The sequence below is a fragment of the Macaca fascicularis genome, chromosome 7 (genome assembly GCF_037993035.2).
Source record: "Macaca fascicularis isolate 582-1 chromosome 7, T2T-MFA8v1.1".
NCBI lineage: Eukaryota > Metazoa > Chordata > Mammalia > Primates > Cercopithecidae > Macaca > Macaca fascicularis.
Genome location: NC_088381.1, coordinates 86,656,651 through 86,670,494, shown reverse-complemented (window position 1 = coordinate 86,670,494; position 13,844 = coordinate 86,656,651). Strand labels below are relative to the sequence as shown.

The following is a 13,844-nucleotide window of genomic DNA, read 5'->3' as shown; positions in this document are numbered from 1 at the left end:
CAATGTTTACTTGTAGCTTTTATGCAATGAGCTCAATATCACATATATTCTATTGGATCCTGATAGTCTGATATTATATGGGACTTCTCCTAGATCTACTTTGCTGACCCCAGTGGTCCCAGCCAAGATTCCAAGCTGAACAAGTCAGGCTACTTGCTCTGTGAGCAGTGGAGTCCCTCGTGAGCTTGGGCAGGTTTCCGAGTCCGCACCCTCTGGCCTCCTGCCCTGCTAACAGGCACGTACTCTGTGGATGGGACACTCAACCAGTTATCTCAATGTCAGGGAGAGTTTACTTCCAAGAAACTCCCCTCTCCTCCCAACTCTGTCCATTCATTCCTGCGGAGTCTGCATGTGGCCTGCTCTTCCTCTGGTTCCTGCCCCTGAAGGCGCGGAAGGCTGTGACCACATCCCTTTTGGAGGCTTCCAGGGCTCAGGGAGTGGCTTTGCCTGCTTGCATGGCTCTGTCTCGAAGGAGGCACCTGGGACCGAATGGGCTTGGGCGTCCTTCATGCATTCTACTGACATGGGCATGGGCCCCTGGGAGGATCTGAGCTGGGGTGGAGGGAAGCCCAGACACAGGTCTTGCAGAAGAGCTAAGCCACCCCAGATAGGGTCTCAAGGGTGGGGTCAGGAGGGCAGATTGGGGGGCTGGCTGGCTGGGAAGGGGATTTCACATAGGAGGACCAGGCAGAGGGGACACTACGTCCACAGTGTATGCAATACTTAGAGGGCACAGGACAGCTGGCAGGACTCTAGCCAAGGACCAAACAACCCATTCCCTTCCCAGACTTTGATGCAGTGTTTAGAGTTTTGCCTCATGATGGGCCATGCTGAGGACGCCAGTCAAGATGACCTGAACTCAGACCCCTTCCGCAGTGTCTCCTTTGTCCTGCTGAGCAACTCTGCTGTTCCCCTGCGGCCCCTCTAGGCCAGCCTCCCTCTTCCACTCAGGGCAAGAGCCAGTCAGTGCACCCAGCTCCAGGGCCAGGCTCCTCAAGGCTCTCCTCCCTGCCTCTGCTCTGGGCTGAGGTGGGGCAGATGTGAGGAGAGGTGGGCGGGAAGCCCCCTTCTGCACTCCCCATAGTAGGAGCAAGGTTGACATCCCCAAAGCTCCTGTCAAACTGTCCCCGAATTTCCTCTACAAGGACTCCTCCCTCACCAGCTCCCTGATCAAACTCACCCTTCTAGAAGGGCTCAAAGTGGCTTAGGGACCTCTTGGCAAGTCTGCCTGGATGGGATAGCCCCTGTTAAGGTCTCATAGACCATCTGCTCTCGTGCATGGACCGGCATCCTTAAGATGTGAGACACTCAGCTCTTATTGCTCTCAGTGTGGGGGCCTCAGCTGGGACCACAGGCCCCATCACAGCCTGCTACACACACACAAGCATTTTCCCGAGTCCTACTACGGAACTGTCATGAATCTCAGCTACTACTCACAGCTGCTCACCAGCATGCTCTGCTTCTTTTGGTGGCTTTGGAGGTTTCTATTGCAGAGCTCAAATTATTTAAGTAACCCTGGTCTTGGGTATGGAATTTTGAGGTCACTGCAGGTTGGGAGGAGATCTTTTGCCTATTTCTTTGTGCACAGGTGTGAAGAGACATGTAAGAGAGTCCTGAGGGTGGTTTCTTATCTTACCTGCATCCGTGGAAGAGCGTGTCCTGGTGCCTGGGTGTCGGGACCGCATAAGGAACAGGAGCAACCCCTGTGTAGGGGCTGGGACTGTGGGTGATCACTTGCAGCCCAGACCCACAAGGTGTTTCCCAGGTGTGGTGGCACCTCCCTGTGGCTGTCCCTGGCTCCTTCCAGCTCTCCCCAGTGGCCCATAGGCTTAGAAACCAGCAGAATGTGTCCCAAGCAGGGGGCCAGCCTTAAAAACTGCCAGCCCATCTCCTCCATCCATGATGATGTCACCAGTACGGGCTTGTGTGTAGGTGACCTTTGGTGACCTGATCCTCCTGCCCTCTGCCTGGCTCCCTGGGCTCTGGTGGAGTCCCGTGGAATATAGTGACCCTTCCTAATTTGGTCTTAGTCGGGTTGAGCTAAGCCAGTCTGTATTTGAGGAGTTGGAAGCAGGTGATTCAGGCACAAATTTGAAGACTGATAAATGGCAGCAGTCCCCCTGCAGTCAGAGTGGCCAGGAGACCTGCTCCTGGGGAAGGAGGAAGGGCGCAAGGGCAATGAACATGTCACCTTGCCCTGGGGATGTGCTGTTTCTGCTCAGGCTCCTCTTGCAGCCTTGTTTCAAGTGTGGGAACGGCCTCCTGACTCCCAATCCGAAACAACTGCTGAGCACAGAAGGGAGAGCAGGGCCCTGGGAGTCAGAGGGAAATGCTGCTGCGGGGACTGGGGAGCCCCACCGGGTGACTCCCCAGAGATGCGAGCAGGCGCAGAGACTGGAACAACAGGTGAGGCGTGTGGGACCCGGAGGCCGGTTGGTGGGAAGCAAGCATTTGTGGAAATTCGGGTTCCCCAGTGCCACTGGGACCCTTCCTGCAGTCCCCAGTGCGCTACTTCTGGGGCTTGTCAGGGCTTCCTATAAGAGCCCAGGATTAAGTTTGTTCTCTTCCGTACCCCCAACACCCAGTGCTGCAGGAAAGTCTCTCTCCCGTGAGACACTGTGGCCTGGGGCTTGGGTGACAATGTGCATGGCTGCCTCCTCACTGTCACATGCTCTGTTGGCTTGTCTCCAAGCTGTGCTTCTCATGTTTCAAAGGCTCCCTGAGGCTTTAGTGAAAAGCCCTTTCCCCAGTGACCTGGAATGTCTTGCTAGATGGAGCTGGCCAAGCCTGACGTCTTTTCCTCTTTTCCTGGCCGATGCCTCAGTCCTTATGCAAGTAGGTGGAGCCATCATTACACTAAAGGCACCTTCATGTGAATTAGGAACAGGGGATGCCAGGCCTGGGTGTCTGCACCAGTGACTGCTGGTCCAGGGAGCACACCCCCCATGCAGACCTGCCCAGGCAAATCTGCTCCCCATCTGGGATGTGCCAGGAGAGAGGGGAGGGCTGCACAGACCCCTGCATCCAACATGCAGCTCTTTTGGACACCTGGTGGGGAGGAGGTGGGCTGGCATTTCTTTAAGGCTGCTGCCTGCTTTGGACTCACTCTCATGGTTTCTCAGCCCGAGGGCCACTAGAGAAAGGTAGAGGAACCAGAGACTGCTGGAGTACGAGTGCATGCACAAGGGACAGCCCCAGGAAGGTGCCGCCATGCCTGGGAAATGCACCTCATCGGGCTTGGGGGGACCATGCACAGTCCCAGCAGCCCCAGCCCCTGCACAGGGGTCACCCATGGTTTTTATGGGATCTGGACACACAGGAGAGGCCAGAAAGCAAGCTGGGGCCTCAACTGGCCTTGGCTCTTCTCCCAGCTAATATCCGGAGGTGTCCGGCTAGAAGGCCTCACTCACCAGGGCCAGGGCCTCAGTCAAGCCCCAGGTCCCCTCCCTAGCACCCATAGAGGTCATCTTTGGAATTTCAAACATTTGTCAATGAAGTGCTCACCAAGCCTCAGTTTGGAAGATCTGAGGAGGCGATGTTTCCAATTGTGCTTGGCTGTCTGGAGAGTCTCTTCTAAGAAAGTCCCTACCCTGGGGAACAGGGGTCGGGTGGTAATATAGCAGTCACCCAGAGAGGAGGCTGGGGCATTGGAGGACAGAGGAGGGACCAGCCCTGAGCTTGGGGATAGGAGAGGGGGAGCTCTCTGCGGTTCACAGCCTTTGCAGGGCCCATCCAGGGCCCTAGTGCCACCTTAGGAGCTGGGCAGCCACAGCCGGTGGGATGAGAGTTAAGTTCTGCAAAGAGCAGCCTGGCTGCACTAATTGGAGAGTGAGAGTGGGTATGACCCAGCGTAGTGGTGATGCCGACAAGTGGCTGGATGCAAGGACTGTTTAGGAGTGAAAAACAAGCAGATGGTGGGAGATGGGCAAGTGGGGAGTAGGAGTGTCCGGGAGCACCCAGGCTTCTGGATGCACAGTGGGAGGAGGACGGTAGAGGGGACTTTTGGGCCCGGAGCAGATGTCGAGCAGTGCTGAGTCTCTGGGTCTAGAGCCCAGGAGCCATTGGGCTGGAAGTGCAAACTGAGAGTCCTCAGCACCTATGGTGACTAAAGTGACAGCAAGGTGAGAAGAGAGCAGGGCCCACAGTGGCCTGCCCTGCCACCAGGGTCGTGAAAACCTGAGACATTCATCCTATTGGCCTGGCGCCTGCAGCTGGCCACCTGCCTTGCCTGTCACGGAGGCACTCTGCCTGGAGGGTAGAATGTTCTGGGAAGGCACTGCCTGGTGTTTGGTTAATGACAGGTCAGGTTGAGCCTTGTGCATTTACAGGAGTTGATATGTGTGTGTATAAATACATATGTACATATACACACATTTGCACACATGTGCACACACACGTACACACACATGTATATGTATAATATACAGTCATATGCACGTGTATACACACATGCCTATGTACAGTACGGGTATATGTATACATATCAATATTTATTTGTAATTTCTGTCCTCTCTGCCTCCTGAATAACCTAGCGAGTTAGATTTTAGCTTTATGCTTTATTCTTCTTTCTTTCTTTTTTTTTTTTTTGAGATGGAGTCTTGCTCTGTCGCCAGGCTGGAGTGCAGTGGTGCAATCTCTGCTCACTGCAACCTCCGCCTCCCAGGTTCAAGCGATTCCCCTTCCTCAGCCTCCCGAGTACAGGTGCGCACCACCACGCCCAGCTAATTTTTTGTATATTAGTAGAGACGGGGTTTCACCATGTTGGCCAGGATGGTCTTGATCTCCTGACCTCGTGATCCACCCACCTCGGCCTCCCAAAGCGCTGGGATTACAGGCATGAGCCACCGTGCCCGGCTCTTTCATCTACCTTTCCCTAGTGAGACCATGAAAGGGGGAATATGGAAGCCAAGCCACTAACAGGCCCTTGAATTCATGACTTAGTGACACTTTGTTTAAGCACAGGGAGACGCAGCTAGGGGTGGCCAGGGCAGACCACAGACTGGACTCCTCCGACACTGAGCAACTGCTTTCTTGAACTAGGTCAGACATCAGACGCTGTTTCAAGGAAGAAAGGATGACCCGAAGGAGGGCCTTTGGTTGAGGCCTAGAGGAACAGTGGGGAGGAGGGGCAGGTGATAAAATGAGCAAGTAGGGGGTGGGGTGGGGGCAGGGCACTGTTGAAGGGCGTCAGAGAAAAGAGAGTCTCTTCTAAGAAAGTCCGCTCTGAGCACTGCTTTTGAGCAGGATCTCTCTAAGAACGTAGCGTGGAGCTTGCAAAGGCTTCACTAGTTAGACCCGGGACATTGGCCCCAGCATGACAGCAGGAATGGAGAGGGGTGTGCAGAGGGTGACACAGGAAGGGAAGGACTGCACCTGTGAGGAGGGGACTGCCACTGGTCCCACAATCTACAGGCTGCATCCCAGGCCAGGGGGGTCCGCTCACCTCAGGTCTTTCCGACCCTGTCCTTGGGTACTTTGAGGCTCTCTGCATCACCCCCATACTCACATGTCCTGGACTTGCTGTTTCTGGGGTCTTCCCTTAGCATTTTGCTTGTGGGAGATGTTGGTCCTGTCTGCACACTGAACCTTAAAGACATCCCTCATGCTGACCCCCGACCCCAAGGTGTCCCCTCTGTCGTGATGTGCGCCAAAGCAGAGTGTAGCTCTCTTCCCTAATTAGCACAGGCTCTGGGCAGGCAGCCGCTGGGACCTTGGCCCCACCAGCCCAGTCCCCTTGGCGGAGAGCTCTTGGGGCTCCCTGCCAGCCGCCCAGCACCCAGCGTTTCCCTAGTAGCGGGGAGGGCTTGGGAAGGGTTTATCTCTGGAAGGGACTGTCTCCTCTGGGTTTTATTATAGAGGCTGGTTGGTCCCTGGGAAAGTGGAAGAGGAAGATCAGATGACCTGCCTGCGTTTTGTTTTCTCTTGGCGAAGGCTGAGCTATCTGATGGCAGGTCCTGAGATCAGGGTTTGGGGCCAGTTCCCAGGGATAGGCTTCCCCAGCAGGACCGCAGCACCTGCTGATGCCCCTGCAGCTGCCAGATCCTGGGAGGTGGCATCGCTGTGCCTGCCATCAAGGTGGACCTGAGGCAAGACTTCATCCTGGAGCTGGAAGAAGTCTCAGGGTCATCAGTCCTCAGGGTCGCATCAGGCCCACCCTCACCGCACAGGTGGGGCCTCAGGTCTGGGAATGTGACCGACTGGCCCACAGTGTTTCCACCAGCCAGGAGTAATGTCGGGACTAGACTCCTAACCACCATACCTACAGCCACTCCCTCACTGTCTCCTTCAGTGACCTCAACTGGGGGCAAAAGAGCAGCAGCCATGACCACAAGGACTCTCAGATGCATGGCAAATGGCAGGTCTGACCATCCTGGAAAGGGTCCAGGGGAAGGCTGCTGTCTCCATGCTCAGGCCAGGAAATGAAAGGGCATCAATGGCAGGGCAGAAAACAGGAGCAATGGGAGGTGCTGAGTGAAGCCTGCAACAGAGAAACTCTTGTCTGCACCCTCTCCTCTGTCCCTCCTCCACCATCCTGTCCCAATGCCGCAGGCCGAACCGAAGACCTGTCTTGATGCCAGAGGGAGCCAGCAATTGCCCAAAGAATGCGGAGCTCCCCCTGGTTTGTTGCTGGGGGCCCTTAATCCCAGTGCTGTGCTGGAGCTGGCTTGTAACATTCAATGGAACCAAGTGTTAAATATTCTCCGATTTTGTGAGCCAGTTGTAAATAAAGGCATTATTCACAATTAATCACATGAACTTAAAATCAAATGTGTTAACAAACATCTATTCCTAATGAGTTGTACTACTTTTGCTATTTTCTGTGCTTTGAGGGTTACTTGCATCTATTATATCAATACAGTGGGAAGAGTATAAAATGGTGGCTACTGGGCATCTCTTCCCAAGCCCACAATCTGTTATGTCACATTCAAAGCTTGGGATTGGCCATGATAGGAGTATTTACACCATGGAAATTGGCAAACACTGCAAATCAGAGCTGGTGTTATTGTTTTGTTGATTTTCTAGACTTAAGAAAGTAATAAAAAATTGTTAATAATACAGATTCACCTTACAAGTGGGTTGTGTCTGGGGCCATTGGTAGCAGTCTGGGTCTAATCGGGAGACAGAAATCACACAGTAGGTTAAACAGGGGAAATTTAAGTTAAAATTATTAACTGTTATAAAAGAGTAAGATAGGCCGGGTGCAGTGGCTCACGCCTGTAATCCAGCACTTTGGGAGGCCAAGGTGGGAGAATCATGAGGTCAGGAGTTCGAGACCAGGCTGACCAACATGGTGAAACCCTATCCCGACCAAAAATACAAAAATTAGCCAGGCGTGGTGGCAGGTGCCTGTAATCCCAGCTACTTGGGAGGGTGAGGCAGGAGAATCACTTGAACCCAGGAGGTAGAGGTTGCAGTGAGCCAAGATCACACTCCCACACTCCAGCTTGGGCAACAGAACAAGACTCCATCTCAAAAAAAAAAAAAAAAAAAAAAAAGAGAAGAGTAAGATAAAAAGAAGCTCTATGCAGTATCCTAGGGCTGAGGGAGCTACCAAAGTAAAAATGAAGTTGTTAGGGGTTCAGACTTAGCTGGAGAGGGTGTGGTTCAGCCACTGGATAACAATGAAGTTTAGCCAGAGCACAGCTGCAGCTGGTTTGGAGTTGGCGGACACACAATAGGCTGCCCTCTGGAGGGCAGGCAGGGAGCAGGTGATTAGTAACCAAAGGCATGGACTGCAGTGGGAATCCAAGTGCCCCCAGGGCAGAAGGCCTTCTGGGTGCTGAAGTTGCATGGGGGGTGGGCAGGTTGCAGAGGAAGTGGCAGGCTGTGTGGGGAGGTTGGGACCAGCTGTTGTCTAGACAGTCATCACCAGGCATGGCCACAGAGTCATTGTGTTCTGTCCCTGAGTCTCTGGTAGACTCCATGGGATAGAGTCTCCGCATGGCTGACCCTTCCCTGCCACCTGGAAATTGCAGGAAAGTCCTTTCACCACCGTCTACTGAGAAAGCTTCACATCATGTTCACTTTAAAGGCGACATGGTTAAAAGGTTCCAATCTTTGTCCTAAAGCACATATTGAAAGGTGCATTCAGAGCTGAGATGCAATAAATTGAAAACTGACTGCGTGAGCTTCCTGTGGCTGCTGTAACAAATTACCAAAAACGTGGTGTTTACAACAAGGCACATTTGTTCTCTTACAGTTTTGGAGATCAGAAGTCCCAAATCAGTTTCACTAGGATGGAACCAGGGTGCCATGAGGGCCACTCCCTCCAGAGGCTCCAGGGGGTTCTGTTTCCTTGCCTTTCCAGCTTCTAGAGCTGCATTCCTTGGCTCATGGCCTCTTCCTCTGCCTTCAAAGGCAGTGGCTTAGCATCTTCAAAACTCTCTCCATGTTGTCTTCTCATGGCCTTCTCTTCTATGTCAGATCTCTCTCTACCCTTCTCTTATAAGGACATTTGTGATTGCATTTGGGACCCACCCAGGTAATCTAGGATAATGTCTCCTTCTAAAGATCCTTAACTCAATCGCATCTGCAAAGTCCCTTTTGCCACATAAGATACATTCACAGGCTTCATAGATTTAGATCTGGATATATTATTTGTGGGCCATTATTTAACCTACTACACTGATGCACCCCTATATTGTGACAAGCAAAAAAATTGAGGATGTATTCTTCCAGTACTTAAAAACTGTGGCCTGATTGATTCAGCAAGGAAGTTACTTGTGATATTGATGAATAAGTGAACTTCTGATATTTGCCTTCATTGTCTCCCTTTTGTCTTACTTGTTAACATAAATGAAAATATCACCCTTGTGAAAATGAAATGAAAAGAAAATAGCCAACCCTTATGTGTAAAGCACACTTAGTCATTATATGCAATCAGACATAGGCTGCAGATACAAGAGTTTGGAAAAGCTCAACAAAGGCATTCTGTGAGGACCAATTGATTCAGCAAGGAAGTTACTTGTGATATTGATGAATAAGTGAACTTCTGATATTTGCCTTCATTGTCTCCCTTTTGTCTTACTTGTTAACATAAATGAAAATATCACCCTCGTGAAAATGAAATGAAAAGAAAATAGCCAACCCTTATGTGTAAAGCACACTTAGTCATTATATGCAATCAGACATAGGCTGCAGATACAAGAGTTTGGAAAAGCTCAACAAAGGCATTCTGTGAGGACCAATCAACTATATGCAGCTTATAATAAAGGATATGGTATGTTTTATTATGTTTTGTTATACATTCTTTATATCAGTAACATTTATAATAAATTATCTCTTCATTTATATGCGTACCTACACCACACACACACAGACACACACACGCGCACGCACACACAATCTTTTCCTCCAGAGGGCCAGCTGTTGAGCATTTATCAGCCCACCACTGCTTAATACTTATTTCCAGTAGGGAGGTAGAGGGAGCCTGAGGCCCCTGAAATGGTAAAGTGTTCTTTGCACCCAAGGGTGGACCTTGCAGCCCCGAGCTCTACGATGAGCCTGTCAGCCACAGTGGTCAGCTATGTCCATCCACAGACGGTTAAATGGATCTGGGTCAACCACTTCCATGGATGCCTGTCTTTCAGCGGAAGATGAGGCTGTGAGTTTTCTGCATTTCTTCCCAATACAGTCCATCGATGGGGGGTTGTTGCTCTCTCTGTCTTCACTGCCTATGGCTGGTCTATGTCAGGTTACTATCACCCCCATGTTCCCACCCAACACAAGCCTGCAGGTTCCTGCCTAACTTCCCGGACCTCCCATCTAGCCTGCCTTTCCTTCCTTTTTTTTTTTTGAGAAGGAGTCTCACTCTGTTGCCCAGGCGAGAGTGCAGTGGCACCATCTCGGCTTGGCTCACTGCAACCTCTGCCTCCCGGGTTCAAGCAATTCTCATGCCTCAGCTTCTTGAGTAGCTGGGATTACAGATCCACACCACCACACCCGGCTGATTTTTTAATTTAATTTTATTTTTTTAGTAGAGATGGGGTTTCACTATGTTGACCAGGCTGGTCTCGAACTCCTGACCTCAGGTGATCTGCCCACTTCAGCCTCCCAAAGTGCTGGGATTACAGGCGTGAGCTACTGCACTCAACTGCCTTTCCTTTCTTGAATGAACAGTTGACAAGATCAGTGGGACCTAACCTGGGTTGGGTGGGCCTTGGGCTGCCATTTCCGATTGTGCCCTTTCTGTTTTAAAAAACACCTAGATTCAGCTGGATGCAGAGCTCATTCAAAAGGCCTTCAGGACAAAGGTAAAAGATTTTGTAAGAAATGGAGGGAGCATCATCAGTGGAAAGCCTGCCTCCACTTCCCATCCCTGTGATCATGACAGACATCACTAGCTGATCACTGACCATGGCATTCTTTCCCACAGAGTGTGAACTTGGCCTTTACATCCTTCTCCGCAGAGCACTCCAAGCAGCCAACCCCACTGGAACTTAAGATGAAGCTTTTATTGCCATGACTGGATACATTTTGGATCTTGGAAAGCAAAAATTACTTCAGCTGGATCTTGTTCATGGAATACTTGGCCAGGGCTCTGCCTCATGCCATGGTCCTACAAGATATGTGAGGAGGTGGACACCTGTGTGTAGCCCTCCTCCAGAGGCAAGTCGAGTCCTTCCATAACCCAGAGAAGGCTACTCGGGAATGAGACTGAGAAGCCAGCCTTTTTGGCACACAAAGAAAAAGGGAGTTTTCAAAGTTGCTGCAAATCATGCAGGAAGAGAAAACAAGACGTTAGTGGACACAGATTCCTCCTCTCTGCTGAACTCTGAGTCCAGTTTAAATCTCTAATAACATAACACATGGAGAAAGTTGCTTATCTAAAGTGATCACCTTTCTTTAAAAAAAAAAAAATTATAGAGACTGGGTCTTGCTCTATTGTCCAGGCTGCAGTGCAGTGGCTTGATCATAGCTCACTGCAGCTTTGAACTGTTAGGCTCATGTGATCCCCAGTCCTCTGTCTCCTAAATAGCTGGGACTACAGGTGGACACTACCATGCCTAACTTTTTAGTTTTTTTTTTTTTTTTTTGAGATAGGATCTCGCTATGTTGCCCAGGTTGGTCTTGAACTCCTGGTCTCAAGCAATTATTCTGCCTCAGCCTCCCAAAGTGCTGGGATTACAGGCATAAAACACCACACTCAGCCAGAAATTATCTTCTTTCTAAAATCAAACCTGTCTTATATTCTGGGAACCTACTGAGGAAGGCACAGATTTATCCTCTAGATGCCAGAATGCTGGAATTAGGGAAAAGCTTCGAAGCTTGAATAGGGCAAAGCTTAGGTCATGGAAGAATGTATTATCTATTGCTGTGCAATAAATTACTCTAAAACTTTAAAAACACAAACATTTATTATCTCTCAGTTTTTCTGGGTGAGAATCTAGGTATGACTTTGCTTGCTGCTTCTGACTCAAGGACTCTCACTTGTCAAGGCTACAATCAAAGTGTCAGAAGGGGCTGCAGTCTCATCTGAAGGATTGCCTGAGGAGAACACACTTCCAAGTTCACTGCCATGGTGGATGGAAGGCCTCAGGGGTACTGCAATTCAGGGGAGAAGATGGCCAACTTGAGCCAAGGCACAATGACATCAAGAGGCCTGGGCGCTGAGGAGGAAAGACTAAGGAGCCTGAAGAATGGATGGGGGTCTGGAAGAGAGCTGGAAAAGTACATAGTCCTGGGAGCCTCCTGGGGAAAGTGCTTTATATAGGAGTCAGAGACCAGTTGGTTCCCATGGTGCCAATGAGTCATGTGAGATAAGGACTGAGAGTTCACATTAGGAGTGCCAGTAGAGGGGCATCTAGTGACTTTGACTAGAGTCATTTCCATGGGATGAGGAGGGTGAGGGAAGCTGAGTAGTGTGGGCTCTGTTTATGCTGGAGGAGAGGACTGGGAGAATAATGCTCCTTCGCATTCCTCAATTATGCTGTAAAGGGGAAGAAGAAACAGTAGCCGGAGAGGACTGGGGGAAGGAGTGTCTAAGCTTCATCCATGTGTCTGATGGGAATGATCCGGCAAAGGGGAAACGAATAATGCAGGAGAGAGAAGCAAGCCCTGCTGGACACATCCTTGAGCAGGCAGAAGCCAATGTCTGGTGTGTAGGCAGAGGGCTGGCTTTAGGTGGGAAGGATGGGTGGGAAGATGAGCAGGCACGGAAAGGGGTGGGTGGAGACTTACAGAAGCACTTTCTGATGGTGTTTGTCTCTTCACTGAAATGGGAAGCCAGGTTGTCATTGGAGCCACCTCCCAGTGGGGCGAAGAGGAGGGAGTGAGATGCCTCATGAAAAGCAATGCTTGGGGTCTGGTGTAGAGTAATAACTCAGCAAATCCATTGTCTTCTTGATTACCTCTAAGTTATAGTGATCACATTTTCCAGACCAAATATCTGAACCTGGAATCTGGCAGGTGGACTTCAGGGGCTGATGGGCGTGACTGATTGAAAAATCAGAATGTCTCAGAAACACTTAGTCTTTTAATTTCCAAACAACAGACATGATAGGTATCCAGGGCCTGTCATGTATATTACGGAACCTAATGCCACTTTCTTTGGCCCTTTTCCAAAGCAGATGATATCCCAGCACAAGGGAAAACAGTTTCAATATCGAGTTGGATCAGCAGCATCTTTCTACCTATTTCTGTCTTCGTGGTCTCTATATTTGAAATAATCATTATTATTTTGTGCATTCTCTCCCCATCCTGCATTACAGAAGGAACAAATGTTTCCTAACAAATGTTTTTTGTTTCATCTGCTGGGAGATTGTATTTTTGAAATAAAATTTTAGTTATCCTTTCATTTCTTCATCCTGTAGATATATACAAATTTAGAAACTCTGAAAGAACACCTTAATTTATATTCTGTGCCTATGTGGGTGAGGGAAGAAGAGCCTGTTTGGTATATACTATATTTTTAGGTTTTTAAATCTCTCTTCTTTTTTGCAAATGTGATGGAATGTAACATTTACCAGAAACTGAGAATTCCCGAGGCAGTAGCCACAGCAGCAACAGTAACTCTAAGCTGGAGATTGTCTGCCCTGGTGCCCGTGAGGACAACCCTTGACTCTACTCTCTCATGACCAATCAGCTGGAAAATCGCCAGTCCATGGTCCTCCCTTCCCATAAATCACAGTCTGAGTATGGCACCTGTGGCCGGAACCCTTACGCTCTCCTTTGGGGTGTCTGGGTACCACTGTGTCTGCCCCACGCTCCTGGGCGTTCTGGAAGTTGGGACTCTGCCTTATTTACCCATCTGTGCTTGAAACCCAGAGGATTCTTGTTATGTAGTAGGTGTAGTGGACATTGGTCAGTAGGGAGGCCCATCATCTTTTTACAAGTGTTCTAGACATTTTCACAACCCCCTACTTTGTCAACCCTGCCTTTCACACTGACATCTTTTCCCAGCCTGACTTGGCACCTGCCCATCAGACACTGTGTGAGTTTGTGGCTCAGAATGGGGTCAGGAAGCACCACGCAGGGTGGGCATCCATGTGGAGAATGCAGGAACAGCATGGCGGAGGCAGGGTGGCCTTTAGGGCAGGAAGGCCGGCTTTACGATTCTGTGGTTCCAGAGGCACTGCCCAGAGTTGAGTCCTTCAATCCTCCCCAACAGAACTGTGAGATTTCTGAAACTAATCAATAAATCCCCTCCTGCTGAAACCAAATTGATTGGCTTCCGTTGGTTCCAACCAGGCCCCTGGCCGGTGCCGTGGATGTCTACGGACCTGAAGAAAGGCCTGCACACAAGCACATCCAGCTGTGTGGGGCCCAACGCTTCTATTGTTGAAAGATCCTATAAAGTAAAAGAATATAAAGTTTTACAAACAAAACTACATACAAAGGTGAAT

General features: G+C 50.1%; 1 long non-coding RNA gene across 1 annotated transcript; it reads left to right on the top strand.

Moving 5' to 3' along the window:
- Positions 1-2,017: 2,017 nt before the first annotated feature.
- On the top strand, positions 2,018-13,638 carry LOC135971656 (uncharacterized). Its single transcript, XR_010587906.1, has 3 exons — positions 2,018-2,406; positions 2,586-2,835; positions 10,376-13,638. It is a non-coding gene; the product is annotated as an uncharacterized lncRNA (long non-coding RNA).
- The last annotated feature ends 206 nt before the right edge of the window (positions 13,639-13,844 follow it).